This window comes from Oncorhynchus nerka, linkage group LG17 (assembly GCF_034236695.1).
Source record: "Oncorhynchus nerka isolate Pitt River linkage group LG17, Oner_Uvic_2.0, whole genome shotgun sequence".
NCBI lineage: Eukaryota > Metazoa > Chordata > Actinopteri > Salmoniformes > Salmonidae > Oncorhynchus > Oncorhynchus nerka.
In genome coordinates this window covers 21,604,386-21,622,981 of record NC_088412.1, presented here as the reverse complement: position 1 = coordinate 21,622,981, position 18,596 = coordinate 21,604,386, and positions in this window count along the sequence as shown.

Below are 18,596 nucleotides of genomic sequence, written 5' to 3'. Positions count from 1 at the left end.
TGAACTTCAGAGTTGGAACAATTTGATTGAAGGGAAGAACAAACACATACCAGTAATTGGCCCTTATCAAGAGTCTACACATTATGGGTGATGCAAAACAACTTCATCACCTCACAGGCGTCTTCTTTACATTTTTGTCATTTAGCAGATGTGCTTATCCAGAGCAATTTACAGTAGTGAGTTGATACATGTTTCATGGGAATCAAACCCACAACCCTGCCGTTGCAAGAGCCATGCTCTACCCCTGCCGTTGCAAGAGCCATGCTCTACCCCTGCCGTTGCAAGAGCCATGCTCTACCCCTGCCGTTGCAAGAGCCATGCTCTACCCCTGCCGTTGCAAGAGCCATGCTCTACCCCTGCCGTTGCAAGTGCCATGCTCTACCCCTGCCGTTGCAAGAGCCATGCTCTACCCCTGCCGTTGCAAGTGCCATGCTATACCCCTGCCGTTGCAAGAGCCATGCTCTACCCCTGCCGTTGCAAGAGCCATGCTCTACCAACTGAGCCACACGGGACCAATCTCTCGTAAGCGCTCATTGGCTATTGCTCATAAGCGTTCTCAAAACTTGTCGTTGCACACTACAAGTACTACAAGGGCATTGGTAGCCCTCAGATTGCGTCTCTGACCCGCTCACATTTAACGAGCGTCGTTGACAGCCGCGCTCTCCGAGTGGCAATGGAACAGCTAAATCAGAGCTAATATTGTGTAGTGTACACCCAGCTTAACTGTAACTAATTAATGTAACATGACCCAGGTTATCACTCAACCAACTAGAGTGCATTCCCAAATCGTTTTGGATCTGTGACATCAACTTGTATTGATCATATCTTTAATAATGCTGCAGAGCTTTGCTCCAAGGCAATATCAGTTCCCATTGGCTGTAGTGACCATAACGTTGTGGCAATAACAAGGGAAGCCAAAGTGCCAAAGTTTGGGCCTAAAGTAATTTATAAGAGATCATAAAAATGTGTTCTCCGGGCACTTTTGTTGAAGATGTAAGTTGGTCTGATCTGTATGAGGAAGTGAATCCAGATGCAGCACTGGAAGTATTTGTAAAATTATTCATGCCAATTGTCGATAAGCATTCACCTGTTTCGAAATTAACTGTGAGAACTGTTAGAGCCCTCTGGCTTGAAGATGAATTGAAAAATGTTATGGTTCAAAGAAATGATGCAAAAGAGGTGGCAAACAAGTCAGGTTGCTCAGCTGATTGGTTGACATACTGTCAGTTGAGACATTTTGTGACTAAACTTATATTACCAAACTAAGATAAATGACATAGAACACAATGGAAAAAGACTTTGGAGTACCTTAAATGATATCATGAGCAGAAAAGCCAATTCATCTCAATCGTTCATTGTTATCCATCAACAATGATAAGCCACCAGGTATAGGCAACCTTGATGAGAAACTATTGAGTTTGGTAGCAGACTGTATTGCCACCACTATTTGCTATATCTTTAACCAAAGCCTAAATGAGTGTATGTGTCCACCGGCATGGAAGGAAGCTAAAGTAATTCCACTACCTAAAAATTGTAAAGTACCCTTTGTTGTCTCTAACAGCCGCCCAATCAGTTTGCTGCCTTTTCATAGTAAACTGATGGATAGAATTGTGTTTGACCAAATACAATGATATTTTTCAGAGAACAAGTTAACTACTGACTTTCAGCATGCATAAAGAGAAGAGCACTCAACTTCTACTGCACTGACTCAGATCACTGATGATTGGTTAAAATAAATTAGTAATAAGATGATAGTTGGAGCTGTATTGTTAGATTTCAGGGTAGCCTTTGATGTTATTGATCATATATTGTTATTGAAAAAACTCACTTGCTATGGATTTACATCACCTGCCATCACATGGTTCAAGAGTTCATACAATAGAGTGTTCTTCAATGGAATATTCTCTAAGATTAGATATGTACCGTGTGGTGTCCCTCAGGGCAGTTACCATGGGCCGTTACTCTTCTCTATTTTTACAAATGATTTGCCACTGGTCTTACACGAAGCTAGAATGACTATTTATGCAGATGATTCCACACTCTACATGTCAGCACCCAAAGCCAGTGAGCGCACTGAAATTCTAAATGAAGAGTTACAGTCAGTATCAGAATAGGTGATAAATAATAAACTGAAAAGCATTGTATTTGGTTCCAAAGTTTCTCTAAGATCTAAACCTCAACTGGAGTTTTGCATAAAGGGCATGACCATTGAGCAAGTTGAGGAAGCTAAACTCCTAAGTATAACATTGGATAGTCATATTAACAAAGTTATTGTGATGATGGAGAGGGGGTATTTATGTTATAAAAAGTTATTCTGCGTTTTTGACACAAAAATCAACTGTACTAATGTTTATGCTTAGGTCTTGTCCCATCTTGATTACTGTCCGGTAATATGGTCAAGTGCAGCAAAGAAAGACCTAGCAAATCTGCAGCTGGCTCAAAACAGAGAAGCACGCCTTGCCCTTAACTGTACATACAGAACAACATCATCAACATGCACGCTAGTCTTCCCTGGTTTAGTGTTGGTTTAGTGTTCTAATTTTTACGAGAAATATTACTGTGATGAAAATTCCAGATTATCTGCATAATCAAATAACATACAGCTCAGACTCCCATACATACCTCACAATACATGCCACCAGGGGTCTCTTCACAGTTCAAAACTAATTCACAGCAACACAGTATTATACAGAGCCCTGGTCGCATGGAACTCTCTTCCATCTCCAGTTACTCAAGCAAACAGTAAAATGACCTTAAAAAACAGATTAAACATCATTTCGTGACACAATAGGGACTGTGAAATGGCACACACACAATCTACACACACATTATTCTTTAGTTGTATTGTTTGCATATTGTTGTATTTAAAAGGTGTGTTACTGTTTGTCAGTGTATCAGTGTTGTGTTACTTGTCGTGTTTTTGTGTAGACCCCAAGGAAGAATAGCTGCTGCTTCAGCAAGAGCTAATTAGGGATCCGAATAATGACACATGACGCACTTTTATTCTGAGGTCTTGCCTGAAAAGCTGTGAAAATAGCAAGTGAACAGTGAATTAAATTATTAAGCCATTAAGCCATTGCATGACGACAGGTAGCCTAGTGGTTAAGAGCTTTGGGCGAGTAATCGAAAGGTTTCCAGTTCCAATCTCAAAGCCAACTTGGTGGATATCAGTTGATGTGCCCTTGAGCATGTCACTTAACCCTAATTGTTCCTGTAAGTCGCACTGTATAAGAGTGTCTGCTAAATGATTAAAGTAATAATAATTGCTAGGCATGTTATGTTACAGTAGGTCCCGACATCTGTTCATGACCAGGGGATTGGTCTTGCACCCAACTCTGCACTTTGTCAAACAGAAAAACAGTGTTAATGATTGTCAGCATAGCTCAAAAAAGAATGGAATCTTGTTTGGAAGCTAATTTGGTACTTTACAGATGTAGACTGACTGGCTCTGGATTGGATTCAGGCCGGTGACGCCGTTACACTATGTAACCAACTGTGACATGTTTTGCGATGGCCCTGGTTTTGTTTGGTCTTGTTGCTGCTAGATAGTATGCTGTTGTAGTCAGACATGAGTTAGCTAGTACCACCAGCTGCATCCAATATTTATTTGTGCCCTAGACATGGGTTGCACCTCAGAGGCTAATGTGATGTTTTTGTCAAATGTGTTGGTTTCTTCTAAATTACACTAACTTATAGTGGCATGGAAATACAATGACATTGCTGAAGAAGGCAAAAAGTTAGTAGGAAACAACTTATTATGATGTTGTCAAATGTAGAGAGATGACAATGTTGCCGTTACTGTTACTAGTAAAGTTCTTCAAAAATAGCTAGCAATGATAATATTCGCTAGCTAAAATAGGGTGGTCCCCCTAGTTAGCTGGCTAAAGTTATAATGCTTCTAAAATCAATCTGGCAACATTACAATCATGACAAAATTATTTGCCTTCTTTTGTAATGTTCTAATTTTTCCAAGCCAAATCTGAGTTGTATTGACGTAGGCTAACGTTAGCCAGCTAGCTAGATAGGTAACTAGCTAGCTAGTTAGGTAGCTATTTAACGTCAGCTATGCTAGTGATGATAGTGTTAATGATTATCAAATTATACATTACTAGATACATAAACAGCAGTCTATGGTCTAGCAACCGGTATAATCACCACCATTCAGAACCAACAAATTCCACACGGTAGGGTCCTTCAGCAGGGCATGCAAACCATAGCTTTCTGTGCATCCTACTGGAAGCATGCATTGTCGAACCGGAGCCGGAGGCATCTTCAATCCATTTAGTCTCAAACGACCGTGATCTTTTGAACGCATTGGGGGCGATGATTCAACAGAGCCTCATTCAATGAAGGGAAGCGAAGTGGGTGGAGGGGCGATTTGCATGTGGAGCTTGGAAAATGGAGGCATGAATTGTTGACATCATTGTAACACAAACCCAACCTTCATTTTACTTGTTGTGACGCACTCGGGTTCCAAAGTCCATTTTAGACCAGAATGTTTCTGACTCATATCGTTGCCACATAAGTCGTTTTCAAAGGGGTTAGTTGGTTTTAAGGGGCCGTCGTGCTGTAAGATAGGAGAGCATCAGTCTGTGGGACCCCAAATTGTTCAAAATGTAGCATGAATTGGTCAGAAAATATATTACTTTCTTTCTGCGTTACGAAAAGACTTTTATGACAACAGATACGTCCTCTCCTTCAGTATCGAACTAAGCACGTATACTGTGTTAACAGCCATTGATCTACAAGTAATTTTTGCATGCCGAACAACCACATGCAATATCAGAGGATTCAAATGCTTGTAAAATGGCTTGCGCAATATTAGGCTTTATTAGTTGAGTGACAACCAATGTAATTTGCTATGTTATTGTTATCAAAATGCGCAGTTGAAAATGATTGTGTAAGCTACTTGAGACACAACTCTCATCTGGCTATAGCCTACCTGCTGACTGGGGCTTACAATAAAATGTATTTTGATTGTTCAGGTTCACCATCAGCAATAGTTTTGATAGTTTTGCTTTAAACAATTTATGTATATAGTCAGTTGTCGTGTCTTTGGCTATGCCGGATTAAGTGATACGACATGCTATTCTATAAAATGTTTTCTCTGTAATTAATATTACCTGATTGAGCTAATCATGTAAATGTAATTAACTAGAGAGTCGGGCACCACAAAATAATATTTATAGAGCTGTTATCTTCCGAATAAACTCTTAAAGACCTAGTAATATTTTATATCAATAGCAGTCAATATTAATTGTCACCTTAATTCAGTCTCATCTGAAAGTTGTACATTCTTGGTTATCTTCACGAACCCTGGCTAACAAGTTGAATCAGCAATACAAAATTGGGTTTAATTATTTATTTACTAAATACCTAACTAATCACACAGAATTACATATACAAAGAATGAATCATACCTTGATTACAAATTACGTCATAAAGGAAAACGTCCCTAGCGGACGGAACAGATATGACAACACAAAAGAAAAGGGTCTGGGTTTGAGTGAAAGAGCGGGAAGACTGAGGGACAAAGGGAGAAGCTGTGCTATTGTAAATACAGTATCTTATGCATTCTAAATTACTGCCCATTTGGAAAAGGAAAATGCAATAAATATTTACTCTGAGCTGCACTTCGGTAGGTTGGTGGTAGATGGAAGGCCGTGTTGCCAAACTGAGTCCTTTGTCCTTTGAAGAATGTCTCTGGTGGTCAATTGGATACGTTGTAGTAATGTCGTTGTGTGGTAGACGGGATACTCTGTCTGTTCTTTCCTAGCCCGCTTTTGCAGCTGCTGTGGCCGACTCAACGGCTAGGAGGTATCACTTCTGTAGTGAATAAGAGTTCAATGTTCATACCATTTGCAACCAAAGCTCACGCTGAGGTTGGCTTAGTTCTGTAGTTGATATGTTAGTCCTTTTAACGCAGAGGCTGCAGACCTCACGTACTTGGAACAGGACGTTACATTTTCATCAAGGCTTTATATAGTGGAGCGAGAAGGGTGTGTCTGAAAAGTTTTATAACCCATGTCTCTTCACAGGGGCGGGCCACTGATTGAGCAGAGCCCTAACCTTATGAAAACCCAAATCTCTCATTTGGAAGCTAAAATTACATTTCATCTCTTCACCAATAATTTTATATTCAAACATTTAAATTGAACAACAATTCCATGTGAATCCGATAACTCTGATGTGTAGACTTTCCACTGTAGAGTTTATGTCATCCTATCATTGAGGAGAATGTCTCAGATGACAACCGAACTGACATCATATTCATTAAGTACCACCGCATATGTTCAATTGGTCGGATTACCAGAATATAGTTAATTTCCCCCCACCTTCTGATGTTCCCAGAATCTCAATGATAACCAAGGGGTTTTCAAATTTTACATCAGTAGGGTAGAGAGAGGAAAAAGGGGGGAATAGGTATTAATGACTGTCATAAACCTACCCCCAGGCCAACGTCATGACACAGTTATTGATAGACAGGGTATAGTTCATAATTCCGTAATGAGGACAGCAACTGGATGGTCGAAGCGGTAGGAAAAATGACTCTATAAATATGGTGATTTCAGATCAAAAGTGGGGGGACAAAAAGTAGCCTACTGTACATTGCTATCTCTAATCTGATAGTGGGGTGGCAGGTACCCAGTCCCCATCATTGCTCAACTCAGGTGCTTACACCATAGATATACATCATTACACACACACACACACACACACACACACACACACACACACACACACACACACACACACACACACACGTTAGCTCAGAAAGCTGAGCTCAATCAGCAGCGCCATGTATCTACTGTAGACACGGATTGAATCGTCTTGAAAGGGAAAGATGCACATCCCTAACACACACACACACACACACACACACACACACACACACACAGTACACACACAAAAATGCTTGCAAGCACACACACGTACCCATTAGCTGCGTCGGTGCGCTCAGGGAGAGAGGGGGCAACAGAAGAAGAACTGGGGGTATCTGAGTGGCTCTCCTCTCATCCCAAAACAAACCCCCGTTTTGCCCCCTGCCGCGAGTCACTCTCTCTGCAGCGTGAGCACAGGCCCCCAGCGTGACCCTCCCGCGCCCCACATACCTACCCCTCCTCCCCGTCCCATCAAAACACCCTCTGTGCACAAACAACTCACACACACCCCTCGCCAAAAAAAGCCAACCGCCCTAGAGCCTTCAGAGGCAAAACAAATTTAGAAATGGGAGAGACACTTCCAATGTGTTTGCTCCAGTGCGTCTTGTTCTCACGTAGTCAGAGTTGTTTTCTGCAGGTTGGGGACTTGCCGAGAGGTCGTCTGATGTGCTGATGTCTCGGCTGCAGGTCCCTGCCAGTTCAAGGTTGAAACTTGACAGTGACTGTTTTGGACAGACTTTGTCTCTTTCTTTTCTGCTGAAGGTTGAGAGGAGAGGAGTAGAAAGGATAGGACGGAAAAGGAGAAATGCGGAGAGGAGAGGAAAAGTGAGGAAAACCGAGCCAAGAGCCTGAAGACAGACCCATCCTCCTTGTTTTCTGATGAGATAAACCGCTTATAAACAAGCAGGGATTTTCTCCAAGTGTCAAAATGAAACATAAGCAGGCTTTAGGAGCTAGTGGGTTTGGAGTGGAGGGAGACTGATGGTGCTGGCGGACAGAAGAGACAGCAGGTGACAGTGTGGAGTGTGACGTGGGGTATTGATATGCTGGGAATGGATCTCAGAGCAGATGGACAGAGCAGGCTGGCCCTGTGTTGCTCCTCTGAGCCCTGGCTCCCTCTCACTATCCCTTTGGACACACACAGCACACATACATAGTGCACAGACATGAGCAAGCACACACACACACACACACACACACACACACACACACACACACACACACACACACACACATACCCCCCCCCCCTCCCCTCGCCCCCATCACACACACATACTCTCCCGAGTGCCCACTGGCCACCAAGTCACACCAGGACACAAACGCTTCATGCTCTGCCATCATGAATAAGTGGTCAGAGCAACAGTTAGACAGATCAGTGGAGTTCTTTCGTGCTGCTATGGCAGATGTGCTTGACTAATGACTGCTGTGGTAGATGACTACCTCCAGGCCAGTGACTGATCTGAGGACAGTGGTGAGTGGTGGGTGAGAGCCACACAGAGAGGGGAATGTTGGTGTGGTAGAAGTGTAGTGGAGAGAGTCAGAGCATGGCAGCTCAGCCTGCTGATGCATGAGGGAGAACACAGAGTGGTCAGAGCGATAGGGGGGAGATAGAGGGATGGAGGGATCATTATGATTCTGGGAACGCTTCTATGGGCAGATGGACGGATGGGTCTGGCTGTGTGCAGTTCTGAGGATCAGGTTTCTCTATCTCTTTTCCTCTGTCTCATTTTCTTTCTTTCGCTCCTTCACTCTCTGTCTCCTGTCTCTCCCCCTTCCCTCTTCTCTCTCTCTGTCTCCTGTCTCTCCCCCTTCTCTCCTCCCTCTTTGTCTCCTGTCTCTCTCCCCTTCCCTGCTCTATCTCTCTGTCTCCTGTCTCTCCCCCTTCTTCCCCCCCCTCTTTCCCTCCTCTCTCTCGGTCTCTCTCTCTCTCTCTCTCTCTCTCTCTCTCTGTCTCCTGTCTCTCCCCCTTCTCTCCTCCCTCTTTGTCTCCTGTCTCTCTCCCCTTCCCTGCTCTCTCTCTCTGTCTCCTGTCTCTCCCCCTTCTTTCCCTCCCTCTTTCCCTCCTCTCTCTCTCTGTCTCCTGTCTCTCCCCCTTCTCTCCACCCTCTCTGTCTCCTGTCTCTCCCCCTTACCTCCTCTCTCTCTATGTCTCCTGTCTCTCTCCCCTTCCCTCCTCCCTCTCTGTCTCCTGTCTCTCCCCTTCCCTCCTCTCTCTCTGTCTCCTGTCTCTCCCCCTCCCCTCCTCTCTGTCTCCTGTCTCGCTCCCCTTCTCTCCCCCTCTCTGTCTCCTGTCTCTCCCCTTCCCTCCTCTTCCTCTCTGTCCCTCCCCCTTCCCTCCTCTCTCTGACTTCTGTCTCTCTCCCTTCCCTCCTCTCTCTCTTTCTCCTGTCTCTCCCCCTTCCCTCCTCTCTCTATGTGTCCTTCTGCCTCTCTCCCTTTCCCTCCTCTCCCTCTCTGTCCCTCTGTCCCCCCTTCTCTCCTCTCTCTGTCTCCTGTCTCTCTCCCCTTCCCTCTCTCTCTCTCTCTGTCTCCTGTCTCTCCCCCTTCCCTCCTCTCTCTCTCTGTCTCCTGTCTCTCCCCCTTCTCTCCTCCCTCTTTGTCTCCTGTCTCTCCCCCTTCTCTCCTCTCCCTATCTGTCTCCTGTCTCGCTCCCCTTCCCTCCTCTCTCTCTGTCTCCTGTCTCTCCCCCCTTCCCTCCTCTCCCTCTCTGTCCCTCCCCCTTCCCTCCTCTGTCTGTCTTCTGTCTCTCTCCCCTTCCCTCGTCTCTCTATGTGTCCTTCTGTCTCTCTCTCCCTTTCCCTCCTCTTCCTCTCTGTCTCTCTCCACTACCCTCCTCTCTGTCTCTCCCCCTTCCCTCCTCTCCCTCTCTCTCTCTCCTGGTCCCTCCTCTCTCTCTGTCTCAAACTGACACTTATTTAGATCCCTTTCCTGGCAAGACAACATGCTTGGCTGCCTCTTTCTCTTCCTTCCCCTCTTTTGCCTCCTCTTCTCCCTCCTTTCCTCCACCTCACTATGTACTGCTGTTGTCATCCCCCTTAGGAGTGCTGACGGATTGGGGGCGGGAGGGGGGCAAAAAAAGTGCAATCGCTGGTGAATTGGTAATAGGCTATCATAGTGCTGCTGGAGGTCTGTAAACCATTAAAGAAATGTCAACGCGGCATAGGTACGCCTGGAATTATGGGTCAGCAACCAGGAAACATTTCCGGCTACCTATTGGCCAAAGCAGCGCCCCATAATCTGTCACAATCCTGCATTTGCAGTGACAGCAGTGGGAACATCCCCTACTCACACAAGGAGGGCGAAAGAAACACATGACTGCATGGATGTGTGCGTTGTTATGCATGTGTGCATGTGTACAAGTTTTCCCGTGCATGTGTACTGTGTACTGTATACCGACATATTATTTCCTCAGTGGATATCGACCAGAACGCAACGTCCAAAGCAGATATCAAAAAGCTTGAACATCCTATTAATCCTTAAGAGTCTATTGACGCACTGAGCCAATTTAAGTAACATGTTAAAAAAATCCACATCAAAATCCGTCAGTTTAAACTAGAGATATCAGTTTTTTAGCAAAGGCTGTGTCTCAATCCAACGCATCTGGCTGTGTCTCAATCCAACGCATCTGGCTGTGTCTCAATCCAACGCATCTGGCTGTGTCTCAATCCAACGCATCTGGCTGTGTCTCAATCCAACGCATCTGGCTATGTCTCAATCCAACGCATCTGGCTGTCTCAATCCAACGCATCTGGCTGTGTCTCAATCCAACGCATCTAGCTATGTCTCAATCCAACGCATCTGGCTGTGTCTCAATCCAACGCATCTGGCTGTGTCTCAATCCAACGCATCTGGCTGTGTCTCAATCCAACGCATCTGGCTGTGTCTCAATCCAACGCATCTGGCTGTGTCTCAATCCAACGCATCTGGCTGTGTCTCAATCCAACCTATCTGGCTATGTCTCAAACCAACGCATCTGGCTGTGTCTCAATCCAACGCATCTGGCTGTGTCTCAATCCAACGCATCTCGCTGTGTCTCAATCCAACGCATCTGGCTATGTCTCAATCCTACGCATCTGGCTATGTCTCAATCCAACGCATCTGGCTATCTCAGCCTTCCACATCCGCAGTGGAAGGTGTACGAGCTACAGTGGTCTTCTCACGAAAGCTTCTGTAGCATCTGAACGGTTTGGCCTACAAACTAATATGGATAGGGAAGACTCTCACAGACACAATGGTGTTCTCCGTTTTGCTCTACAACCCACACAAATGTCTGACGTTGGTAACACTGATGTGCCAACTTCGGTCTGTAGTGTCCGAACTGTTTAAGCTACAGACTAATATGACCCTATTATGGAAAGGAGAGACGAACACGAACACGATGGTGGTCCCCGTTTCGCCCAACAAGTGTCAGGGGACTCGTCTGAAGGTAACCCGTACAAACTAATGAAAGTATGGAGGTAGTTTTGTGCCAACAAAAATAAGGTGTTAAATATGTGTAAAAAAACAAACATACTTTGTGAGCTTTCTTAAATCTCCTAGATACAGGACAGACACTTCAAAACTTTCTTCCTTATGATGCATTTGTTTTACTGGCTTGTTGTTGTTTTTGCCATTTATGGATGTGTTTTTCAATGCATTTCTATGGGCTAAAGTAGTGAAGGCCAAATTCAATATCTTATCAAAAAAACATTTTGATATATATATTTTTTGATACCTAAAGGGGTCATACAATTCTAAATCAAATTGCTAAATGATCCATGGTATGACCATCTTAAAACAATTCCATATGCTACAACCCCCCACACCCCAACGGCTTAGAATTTTAGAGTTGAAAAACATGACATTTTGAAGCATGAATGTTTTGGTTTCTACATCCATTAAGTCCATCATGTAGGATATGTCCAGTTGATCTGACACTTCCTTATTCGCCTCCCTTCCTGTTGCCACTAGCTACCACTCGCTGCACAAAGGAAGGCATGCTGGGATTGGAATGGTGGACGCCACGCTGAAGTCACCCTTGTTTGTTCTCATCCTGATCTTATTGCCTAACAACAATTCCTCAAAAAGCACACGAGCATAAAACACATCAGAACACAGAGAGACCACCAAAGGCTTAACCACCAGTGTGGCTGGGCAGATAAGATGCATTAGATAGGTGGGCAAATGGGAGGGAGGGATGGATGGAGGGAAAGAGAGAGCGGGGCTGCTGCTCCAGCATTTGTTGACACAGATTTACAATGAGACTCCCACAGCTCCACACATTACTGTAACGCGCCATGTCAATAGCTGTTTGGTGTTATAAAGCAGCAGTGCCAAAGATGTCTGGGAGTGATGCCCTTTCCCTGATAACCAAGTGTGGCTCTGAAGTCAGGGAGGGGAGTACGAATCACGAATACCAAATCGTTCCTTCTCTTTTCCCTCCTTCTCTCTCTGCCCTCCAGTGCTCTATCCTCTTTGTTTCATTTTCTCCTTTTCTGGTCTCGTCCCCTCTCTCTCTCCCTCCACTCTCTGTTTCTCTTTATCTCTCTTGGATGTCCTAGAGACTGGAGGCTCAGCATGACTGGATTTAAGCATTAGCTCAATCCTATCTACTTCCAGTCATGATTGGACAGTGTCTCTGTCACCAAATCCACACACAACTACCTAGTCCACTATACAACCACTATAAGGCACTAGCTACCCTGACGTCCACGAGTATCCTCTAGCACAGCCAAGTTTTGTTTGGTTCATGCACTTACTTCAAAAACCCAGAAAAAGCCTAGCTAAAGACAGTGAAGCCTTGTGGGAGACTTGGGGTTTAATGTCTGACATTCACCTTCAGGAAAACTTGATGAGTGCGGAAAATGAATAGGCCTGCTTGGCCATAATGAGGGTTACACCAGTAGCAAGCTGACTGCATTTTACAGGGAGGGAGAATGAACCCAAACACTTCAGCTGCTTCTGCTATTAGGCATTAGTGGTTGAAGAGCCCATTTGGAAGCCGTTCTGTAGATGTACTGAAACGGGCTGATTACATGTAAACACTAGCCAGGGTGGCGTCAGATCCAAAAGGGGCGTGATCAGAGAGAGGCTAGTGTAGTGGTGCAGTCTGTACTGGAGCATTGCAGATGATGATGCAAGCCAGTGAGAGAGAACTGTCATTGCGGAGTGCATGCATGAGATAGGCAGGCTAAACATTACACACACCATGGCTGCCTATATATAGTAAAGTGCTACAGGGAAGAACCCTAATACCCATCCAATAGCACAGAGTCCATCAGAACTACCCTAGTGTCGATCTGGTCTTCTTTCTCTAGATATTCTGGACTATGATCATCATTCTCTTTCTACATGGCAGAGATAGGGGAATGTTCTCCTTGGATGTGACGGTAGAGTCCTTGGCCCTTGTACCCTCATCCTGTCTCAGCCCCACCTCCAGGCTCCTGTTGGCTTGGCTTTGATAGAAATCCATGGGCTTAGGATGCTGCCATCGCCCAAGCACTGAAGGCTCTTATCAGGGTAACCACACTGGTGCTAGAAGCACATTTTCACACACGTATGCATACTGTAGACACACTGACAGTTGCTAACAGAGGCACACACAGAGACAACAAACACGTACACAGGCACACAAACACATCGTGCCAGCTTCCTCCTCATCTCCATCTCTCGTTTCTCTTGCTATGCTGCCTGCTGTTCATTTTCTGTCTTTAAGATGACCCAACAAACAAGTGAGCTCCCAGTAAAATCGCATCTAAACATGCACAACCCTGACGCTCTCCCTCTGATTCTGCCTACTATCTTTTACTCTCTCTCTTTTTCTCTCTCTCTCCCCCTCTCTCTCTCTCACTTTCTCTCTCACTTTATCTCTCACTTTCTCTCTCCCCTCTCTCTCTCTCACTTTCTCTCTCACTTTCTCTCTCACATTCTCTCTCTCTCTTTCTCTCTCTCTCTCTCTCTCTCTCTCTCTCTCTCTCTCTCGCTCTCTCTCGCTCTCTTTCTCTCTCTCTCAATTCAATTCAAAGGTATTTGTTGGCATGGGAAGCATGTATACATTGCCGAAGCAAGTGAAATAGACAAGAAATGAAAGGGAAATAAACGATAACAAATGAACAGTAAACATTACACTCACAAAAGTGTTAAAATAGTATAGATATGTCAATGTTATATTATTGGCAATTTTGCAACAATGTGCATATAGTTGAAGTATGAAAGGAAAAGTAAATTAACAGCTAAACCGGTTGCTATTTTCTTCTTCTCTATTTTCTTCAACAGGTCACACATCTTGCTGCTGTGGTGGCATACTGTGGTATTTCACCTAATACATACACTATATGAGTTTATTAAGATTGAATTTGTTTTCACATTTTTGATGGAACTGTGTAATATGAGGGAAATATGTGTTCTCTGATATGGTCATGCAGTTGGCAGGAGGTTAGGAGTGGAGCTCAGTTTCCACCTTATTTTGTGGGCAGTGGGCACATAGGTCACACATGTCTTCTCTTGAGAGCCAGGTCTGCCGATGGCGGCCTCTCTCGATAGGAAGGCGATGCTCACTGAATCTCTCTCTCTTTATCTCTCTCTTTCTCCTCCCCCCCCTCTCTCTCTCTCGCTCTCTCTCTTTCTCTCTCTCCCCCCATCTCTCTCTCTCCCTCTCTCTGTCTGCCTCCCTCTCTCTCTCTCTGTTTCCCTCTCTCGGGCTCTCTCTCTGTCTGCCTCTCTTCCTCTCTCTGTCTGCCCTCTCTCCCTCTCTCTCTCTCTCTCTCTCTCTCTCTCTCTCTCTCTTTCCCCCCATTTCTCCTCTCCCTCTCTCTCTCTCTGTTTCCCCCTCTCGGGCTCCCTCTCTCTCTCTCTCCTCTTCTCTCTCTCTCTCTCTCTCTCTCTCTCTCTCTCTCTCTCTCCTCTCTCTCTCTCTATCTCACTCTTCTTTCTCCCCCACTCTCTCTCTGTCATGTTCTCTCCCCCCCTCTATCTCTCTCTCCTTTTTCTGTCTCTCTCTCCCTTGCTCTTTTTCAATTGAATTCAGTAGACTTTATTGACATGACAAGTGAAATTACTTACATTGTCAAAGTATAAATATAACAACAATGGCAGGACCAACAGCAATAAGGCATCAATAGTAGTAGTAGTAGTAGTAGTGGAAATTATATTACCATTAACAGCAACTACAACAACAATATTAATGAAAACAATAGTACATTACAGCAATAGTAGTAGGCCAGTATCAACATGACTGAAAAGCCAAATTACATGGTATGAAAGCCATAACAAAACAAATTGGGAAATATTATTGACATCACATTGCACATTTTGGCTTTTCACCCAATCAATATTAGATTGTTTTCTTCATCTTTTATAGTTTCAAATTCTTTGAACTGAATGATAATTTTTAGGATTTATTTTTATTATCTTTGAGCATTTATCACAGCTCTGCAGAGTGATCACAGCCTGTCCTCTCTGGGCAGCCAGGCTTGCTTGTGACTACCGGTCTCTATGGCTCACTGAACCTTCATCCTCTCTCACCCCCACCTCCAGGCTCCTGTTGGCTTAGTCATTGTTTTCTATCAGTCACAGGGGTCAGATAATCTGCCACTATGTACTGTCTGTTCAGAACCAAATACCATTGAAGGTTACTTACATTTTCTTGTGGTGTAATTACAATAGGTGATATTCTTTTATTTTAGCTTTGTCATAATTTTGTTGGGCCAGATAATATGAATGCTGTCTTTAGATTCTATGGGATTGGTTTGGGTTAGTGAACTGAGCCTCAGAACCAGCTGGCTGAGGGGACTTTTCTGTTGTTTCATCTCTTGACATTGTTGGCCTGTGATGAAATTTAAGGTCTCTTTGTTTTTAGGTGGTTGTAAAATGTGCTGGCTCTGTTTTCTATTCGAATAAGAGGGGGTATTGGCCCAATTCTGCTCTACATGCATCATTTTGAGTTTTTCTTTGCCCTTGCAAGACTCTGCATGCATTATTTCAATTGGATATTTGTCCCATTTGGTAAACTGTAGAGTGGACGCCATACTTCACTGCCATGTAGAGCAATTGGTTCTACAATTGATTAGAACATTTTGAGCCAGATTCTAATTGGAATTTCCTTTTAATGGCATAGAATGCTCTTCTTGCTTTGTCTCTCATTCACAGCCATGTGAGAGCTACCTGTGCTGTTGATATTTAGACCTAGATACGTGTAGTTTTTGTTGTAAAGGAGTGTGTAACTGTCTGCAGGGAAGTCAGGCGCAGGAGAGCAGAAATGCGTAGCAAACAGAGCCCTTTATTGAGGTGAAAAAAACACGTCACTCAGAAAACTAAACACACACGTGTTAAAACCCAGCGCAAACCAGCCTGGAGTACACATACTTTTACACGTAACAATTCCACACACAGACATGGGGGGGGAAACAGAGGGTTATATGCAAGACGAGTAATGAGGGAATGCAAACCAGGTGTGCGGGAAAACAAGACAAATGAAAGGTGGATCGGCGATGGCTAGAAGACCGGTGACATTGATCGACGAACGCCACCCGAACAAGGAGAGGGACCGACCTCGGCGGAAGTCGTGACAGTTGTGTTCTAATAGAACTGTGTCCAAATAGAATTTCTATTTGTGATACTGATTTCCGGACCTCTTTTGGAATAACATTATATTTGTTTTTTTAGGTTAACTGTTAGAGCCCAGGTCTGACAGAACCTGTGCAGATGATGTAGGCACCAGGTTATCTGCGTATGCTTCTAATGTTTTTGCCAATTCATTAATGTAGATGTTAAATATTGTTGGACTTATTGAGCAGCCCTGTTTCACTCCACGTCCCTGAGAGAAGAGGTCTGTTTGCTTGTTGCCAATGTTAACCTCACATTTGTTTTTAGAGTACATTGATTTAGTAACATTATATGTTTTCTCTCCAATAACACTTTCTATTACTTTGTAAAAAAACAAAAACCTTTGTGACAAATTTAATCTAATGCTTTCTTGAGGTCTACAAAACATGAGTAGATTTGACCTTTGTTTTGGTTTACTTGTTAGTCAATTAGAGTGTGGAGGGTGTAAATATGGTCTGTTGTACAGTAATTTGGGAAAAGTTCAATCTGGCTTGTGTTCATCAAGGAAATGAAGAAGTCTTCTATTTATGACACTGCAGAGAATTTTCCTCAAGTTGCTGTTAATATACATTTTTATAGATTGGTGTGATCCAGCCTTGGTTCCAAATATCAGGGGAAATACCTGCAGCGAGGATATTGTTGAAGAGTATGAGTATAGCCAATTTGAATTTGTGCTCTATATATTTTTTTGTACCTTTTTTGTTCTTAGGATGTGTTTGTATCGCTTCAGTCATTCCCCATATTGAAGGCGTATATTTTGTTGTTGTCTGGTTCTCTGTGTTTTTGATTCGATATATTTCTCAATGACTTTCTTAGATATTTGCAATCATTATCAAACAATTTTTCATTATCTAATTATTTTTGGTTTGCTCTTGTGTTTCTTTAGATTCACCAAGGAGGCTCATTTGTAAAAAAAAAAAAAAAAAAAAAAATTTTAAAAAAGTTTGTTCTGACCGGCCAAATGTACAACTTCATGGCTGTAGGAGAGACAAAAAATTTCCCCAAGAGAGATTTTACTTTTTGACAACTAATTTGTTTTTGGAAGATTTCTGTACTGTTTGCACTCCATCTATAGGCCTGTTTAGTAGCATGTAATTTATTGGTCCGTCTGCAGTTCCATGAGTCCTCTCTCTCTCTCTCTCTCTCTATTCCCCCCATATCACTCTCTCTCTTCTGCCTCATCTCACTCTCTTTCTTCCTCCCATCTCTCTCTCTCTTTCTCTCTCGCTCTCTCTCTCTCTTTTCCCCCATCTCTCTCTCACTTTTCCCCATCTCTCTCTCTCTCTCTCGCTCACTATCTCTATCCCTTTCCCCCCATCTCTCTCTCTCTTTTCCCCCATCTCTATCTCTCTCTTTCCCCCATATCTCTCTCTCTCTCTTTTCACCATATCTCTCTCTCTCTCTCTCTCTCTCTCTCTCTCTCTCTCTCTCTCTCTCTCTCGCTCGCTCTCTCTCGCTCTCTCTCCCTTTCCCCCCATCTCTCTCTTCTCTTTCCCCCATCTCTATCTCTCTCTTTCCCCCATCTCTCTCTCTCTCTCTCTCTCTTTTCCCCATCTCTCTCTCTCTCTCTCTCTCTCGCTTTTCCCCATCTCTCTCTCGCTCTCTCTCACTCTCTCTCCCTTTCCCCCATCTCTCTCTCTATTTTCCCCCATCTCTCTCTCTCTCTTTTCCCCCATCTCAATTCAATTCAATTCAATTCAAGGGCTTTATTGGCATGGGAAACATGTGTTAACATTGCCAAAGCAAGTGAGGTAGACAACATACAAAGTGAATATATAAGGTGAAAAACAACAAAAATGAACAGTAAACATTACACATACAGAAGTTTCAAAACAGTAAAGACATTACAAATGTCATATTATATATATATATATATATATATATATATATATATATACAATGTACAAATAGTTAAAGGACACAAGATAAAATAAATAAGCATAAATATGGGTTGTATTTACAATGGTGTTTGTTCTTCACTGGTTGCCCTTTTCTCGTGGCAACAGGTCACAAATCTTGCTGCTGTGATGGCACACTGTGGAATTTCACCCAGTAGATATGGGAGTTTTTCAAAATTGGATTTGTTTTCGAATTCTTTGTGGATCTGTGTGATCTGGGGGAAATATGTATCTCTAATATGGTCATACATTGGGCAGGAGGTTAGGAAGTGCAGCTCAGTTTACACCTCATTTTGTGGGCAGTGAGCACATAGCCTGTCTTCTCTTGAGAGCCATGTCTGCCTACGGCGGCCTTTCTCAATAGCAAGGCTATGCTCACTGAGTCTGTACATAGTCAAAGCTTTTCTTAATTTTGGGTCAGTCACAGTGGTCAGGTATTCTGCCGCTGTGTACT